This window comes from Palaemon carinicauda, chromosome 21, assembly GCF_036898095.1.
Source record: "Palaemon carinicauda isolate YSFRI2023 chromosome 21, ASM3689809v2, whole genome shotgun sequence".
Lineage (NCBI taxonomy): Eukaryota > Metazoa > Arthropoda > Malacostraca > Decapoda > Palaemonidae > Palaemon > Palaemon carinicauda.
In genome coordinates this window covers 61,662,038-61,668,134 of record NC_090745.1, presented here as the reverse complement: position 1 = coordinate 61,668,134, position 6,097 = coordinate 61,662,038, and the positions used below count along the sequence as shown (strand labels likewise).

The 6,097-nt window shown below is 35.6% G+C and overlaps 1 pseudogene; it reads left to right on the top strand.

Annotated features, from left to right (window-relative positions):
• The first annotated feature begins 1,047 nt into the window (after positions 1-1,047).
• On the top strand, positions 1,048-2,507 carry LOC137614930 (uncharacterized; annotated as a pseudogene).
• Positions 2,508-6,097: the final 3,590 nt, after the last annotated feature.

The following is a 6,097-nucleotide window of genomic DNA, read 5'->3' as shown; positions in this document are numbered from 1 at the left end:
CACCTCAAGTTGGTTGCACAGAAGATGATAAGGGAATTTTCTAGAGAGAAATGGATGTGGTAATGCAAGAACTGGAAGAACATGAGAGGGTCATAGTGGAGGCAGATGTGAATGGCCATGTGGGAAGTGAGAATGGGGCAATTGGTCGGGTGCAGGGGGGGGGGGAGAAGGCCATGGAATTGGGGATAGAAACCCAAAAGGAGAGAGTGTAGTGGATTTTGCTGTGTCATTTGACATGGCAATAGTAAACACATTATATAATAAGAAAAGGAACACCTAATAACACATAGGAGTGGGGGAAGATGCTCCCAGATAGACTACTTCCTGTATAAAAGGATTAAGCTAGTGGAGGTCAAGAACTGCAAGGTTATCCCAGGTGACCATATAGCCCCCAACACAGACTGCTATGTATAGGCTTAGGTCTAAAAAGGGAAAGAAAAGCTAAAGCTAATGGGATAAGGAAAATTAAATGGTACAAACTAGTGAGGGAAGGAGATAAAGTGAGAGAGTTTAAGAGGAGGGTTTCGGAGGATATTGATATAGGAATTAAAGATGTTCAAGAATGGTGAACACGAAATGCAGCAGTAGTGAGAAGGTATGGAAAGGAGCTGCTAGGAGAGACAACTGGTATCATATGGAAAGAAAAGGAGAGTTGGTGGTGGAGTGAAGAAATTGAGAAAGTTGTAAAAGATAAGAAGGAGGCAAAGAAGAGATGGGAAGAGTCATAGTCAAGGGAAGGCAGAGAGAGGTTCAGAGAGAAAAAAAAAGGTGGTGAAGAAGGTAGTAGCCCAAGCTAAAGCAAAGGCATATGGTGATGTGTATAATGAGCTGGGGACAAAGGAAGGATTAAACAAGATGATCAAGCTATCAAAGACTAGAAATAAGAGCACCAAAGATATTACACACATCAAACAAATAAAAGATCAAGATGGTTTAGTACTTAGAAAGGAGGAAGACATTATAAAGAGATGGAAAGAGTATTTTGGACAGCTATTAATTGAAGAAAAAGATAGATTATTAAGAGAGGATGGGCTGTTGAACATTGGCATGGTAATAAGGTTCTCTAGGCAAGATGTAATAAATGCACTGAAGAAGAAGAAAATTGGGAAGGCAACTGGACCAGACCTGATTCCTGTGGAGGCATGGAAAGCATTAGATGACGGAGTGGATATACTGTACGATCTCATGATAAATATTTTTGAGCAGGAAAAGATACCAAATGAGTGGCGTGGGAGTATATTGATCCCAATCTTCAAAAGGAAAGGTGATGTCCAAGAGTGTGGGAATTACAGAGGTATTAAATTGATGTCCAACACTTTGAAGATACTGGAAAGATTGATAGATTCGAGACTAAGAGAAGAGGTAGAAATAGGTAAAGAGCAAATGGGATTCATGAAGGAGAGGGGAACAACAGATGGTGTATTCTGTCTGAGGCAACTAATGGAGAAACTCTGGGAAAAGCAGAGAGACCTGCATGTGTTATTCATTGAACTTGAAAATGCTTATGACTGAGTCCCAAGACAAGAGGTATTGAGGAGTCTGAGGGAGAGGAGGATGCCAGAGAAGTTCGTTCAACTGATACAAGATATGTACTGTAATATATTTAATAGAGTGAGGAGCAGTGCTGGGGAGACAGAGGGTTTTGAGGTGAGAGTAAGATTACACCAAGGGTTGGTTCTGAGCCCATTTATCTTTAACATAGTGATGGTCGTTTTAATAGAAGTAAGGGAGGCAGTACCATGGAATATATGGTATGCAGATGATATTGTTCTGTGCGCAGAGAGCAGGGAAGATCTGGAAATGAGATTGGAGAGATGGATGCAAGTACTAGAGGACAGAAGAATGAGAATAAGTAGATCTAAGACAGAATATGTGTTCCACCAGTGAGGAAGATAGAAATTATTCACCTTAGGGGAGAACAGTTAAAGAGAGTTGATAAGTTTAAGTATTTTGGATCCTTTGTTAACGCTGGAGGAGGCATGGAAAATGAAGTTGAACATCGGGTACAGGCAGGCTGGAATTACTGGAGAGCAGCCTCAGGAGTTCTTTTTTACATAAGAATACCACTAAGATTAAAAGAAAAATTTCATAAGACGGTGGTAAGAACAGCAATGCTGTATGGAACGGAAACAGCAAGCATGAGGAAGACAGAGGAGAAGAAGATGGATGTGGCAGAAATGAGAATGCTTAGGTGGATGTGTGGGGCTACAAGAGAGGATCGGATAAAAAATGACTACATAAGGGGGTCGACAAAGGTGGTGGAAATATCAAAGAAAGTGCAGGAAGGAAGGTCGAGATGGTATGGACTCCAGATGAGGAGAGAGGAGCACCACATTTAGAGACATATTATGGAGTTGGAGGTTCAAGGAAGAAGAAGAAGAGGGAGACCATGAAAGAGATGGAGGGACTGTGTGAGAGGAGACTTACAGGAGAAGGGAATTGATGAGGCAGAAGCGCAAAACAGAAAAGTATGGAAACGGCTCATTTGCAACGGCGACCCCATCTAAAAATGTGAACTTTCTAGGAAGAAGTAGATAGCTAGCTCGTAAGGTGTGTACCACTCGTGTAGGATTAAGTATTGTATGTAAATTACATGAGACTTTTGTCATTCATTTAGTTGTATTTTCATTGTGTTCCGTATATGTAAATTTACGTTATTTTAATGAATCAAATTTTCATTTCATGTCATGCTATATGATAAATGCTAAGGATTGCATCATATTTTTCAAGGTTACGAGAAAAGGTGGGCGGAGTTAGCTGAGAGACTTGCCTCGCCAAGCGACGATTGTATCTTACTTCCATATTGCCAACTTGGCTACATTGATGCTGCTAGACCATGGCCTCACATACAGAAGGACGAACTAGAAGATTCTGGAATGAGATAAATTGATATAAAAGATCCTAGCAGTACAGAGGAGATCAGAGATCCAGCCTGATATTCATAAAGAGCTATCGGCTGAAAGTTCTCTCATATATATATATATATATATATATATATATATATATATATATATATATATATATATATATATATATATATATATATATATATATATATATATATATATATATTATATACATATTTATATATGTATATATATATATATATATATATATATATATATATATATATATATATATATATAAATAAATATACTGCATATATATATATATATATATATATATATATATATATATATATATATATATATATATATATATATATATATATATATATATATATATATATATATATACATATAATATATATATATATATATATATATATATATATATATGTATATATATATATATATATATATATATATATATATATATATATATATATATATATATATATATATATATATATATATATATGTATATATATATACTGTATATATATATATATGAGAGAAGGGGCCCCAGTTCCGTGTCTAGCGGGGTGTTAAGAATCTCCCGGTTTATTATCACTAAATAAAAATTTATAATAGGTAATTGGAAAGTTAGAATCATGAATCAGATTGGGAAGTTACAGAAAGTAAAGAGTGAATTTATGGAATATCATTTAGATATCTTAGCCCTAAGGGAAACACGTTGTAATGTGATTGGTAAGGACACATTTGACCAAGGCAAAGATTAAGCTTGTAGCACACTGAGCCGGAACGGAACCGCCGCCTAAGACACCGAAGCCTCAGAACAGAGCAAAAACGATGTCCAGCACGCTCACTGAGCCAGAAGCCACAGAACGGAACCGACGCAAAATTTTATATAAACGAAGGAGGTTCTCCTTAATGATAACTGAGTTTTTATTTAATTGATGTTACAATGATTAGATATTCTGTATATCAATCTTTTATCGAATCCATAAGCCAGATATTTATATATTTTCAAGAAAGAAATAATAATAATAATAATTATAATAATAATAATCAATAATCACTCCAAAATTCTTTGTATTAAATCATAAGTTCACATCATTGTTATTAAAGTACATTCGTCAAATTTCTGACATCAGCAAAAAAAAAGAAAATAAATAATAATAATAATAATAATAATAATAATAATAATAATAATAATAATAACAATAAACAATAATAATAAATAATAATCACTCTAAAAATCTCTGTATTAAATCATATGTTTACATCATTGTTATTAAAATACATTCGTCAAATTTATGACATCAGAAAAATATGTGTTGCTATCACTCTAACCTCCGAATTCCTCGGCAACCCTCTCCAAAACAACCGCTGCAGTTGTTCTGCGCATGCATAGCCTGTCAGACGCCACCGACGCTTCAGAAAAAATATCTTTCAAAGATTACTGTGTCGGTTCCGTTATGTTCTGGCGCGTCAGTTCGGTTCTGTTCTGTCTCAATGTGCGCAGTCAGGCAGGAATGCATGCTTTTGATTTCTATCGGACGTTTCGGTTCTGATCGGGCTGTTCCGTTCGGGCTCAGTGTGCGACAAGCTTTAGATGGAGTTGGAAGCGAAGGGATAAGAATGATGATGACACCAAGAGCAGGAAAGGCATTAACTGAGTTGAGACATGTAAATAGTAGATTTTTACAGGCAAAGTTTGAATCAAAGTAGTGCAATATGAGTATTATAGTTTTCTATGCCTCAACAAATGATTCCCAAGAAGAAAGGAAAGATAAACAATATTGGAAAATGCAGAGGGTAATAGATGAAATCCCTGAGAAATATATGAAAATTGTGATTGGTGACTTCAATGCTAAATTTGGAAGAAATAATCAAGGGATAGAGAATGTCTTGGGTGTCGAGTGTCTTAGCAAAGTTGAAAATGAAAATAGATCACATTTTGTAGTTTCTGTTCAGTAAAAATCTTGTCATTGGAAGTACTATTTTTCAACACACGAACACTCAGAAGTGTACATGGACTTCACCATGTGGCATTTACAAAAATCAGATAGATCACATCGTCATTAATAAAGAGGGAAGGAGGACTCTGAGAAATGTCAGAAGCTATAAAGGGGCCGATATTGGTAGTGATCACCAGCTCCTCATTGCCACACTGAAATTGAAACTGAAAGCACCCAACAGAAAGATGGTTAAAATACCAAGGTTTGATACAACTAAGCTTTTAGAAGAAGAGCACAGATAAACAATTGCAATTGGACGAAGGACTTGACTTGCAGTCTTAGAAACTTTAAGAGACGAAGAACAGATAATCAATGAAGAATGGTTTGATTTTAGGAACATATATCTGTTGGCAGTGAAGTCTTGAGACACGCAGTTACAAGAAGAAAAACATGGATATCAAATGATACTTGTGATACTATAAAAAGGAGACAAAGTATTCTAATATTGACAGTGAGGTCAAAAGATAAGCTAGGAGTGAATGGATAGAATATTTAGACAGTAAAGCGGATGAAGCTGACAAAGCTATGAGTTCAGGAAGTGGCTATGGTGTAAAATATTTTCATAGAATTATTAATGAAATCTCAACTGGGGAAAAGAAGAAGCATATAACCTTCAAAAAGAGAGATGGCTCTATTATAGCAACAGAAGGTGATGCAAGACAATGTTAGATGGAACACTTTAGTGAGGTTATGAATAAGTGATATGAAGATAATAATTTTATTGATATGCCTGAAGCGAATGAAGACGTTCATGTGTCCATGAATGAATTCAGTGTGTTTGAAATCAAAGCTATCCTTAAAACACTAAAGAGATGGAAAGCCCATGGATACGATGGAATAACTGCCGAGATGATATTAGCTTAAAATGAAGTGACTCCCAGACTAATTACAAGATTATTTTGTAGAATGTGGCATGGAGAGGCAAAAATCTGATGAATGGGAGTTAGGAGCAGACCTGACTGATTGCAATAATCACAGAGGCATAACGCTTAGGATAGTTGTTATGAAAATATATGGTATGCTAATTTCAAAGAGGCTGGAAGGAAGATTGATGAAAAGCTCAGAGATGAACAAGCATGATTTAGAATAGGTAGAAGTTACACTGACCAAATTAAAATTTTCAAACATGTACTTCAATGCGTAGAATATAGAAATTCCCTTCTAATGATATTTGTGGACTATGAAAAAGCCTCTGATAGTGTGCACCGGCCA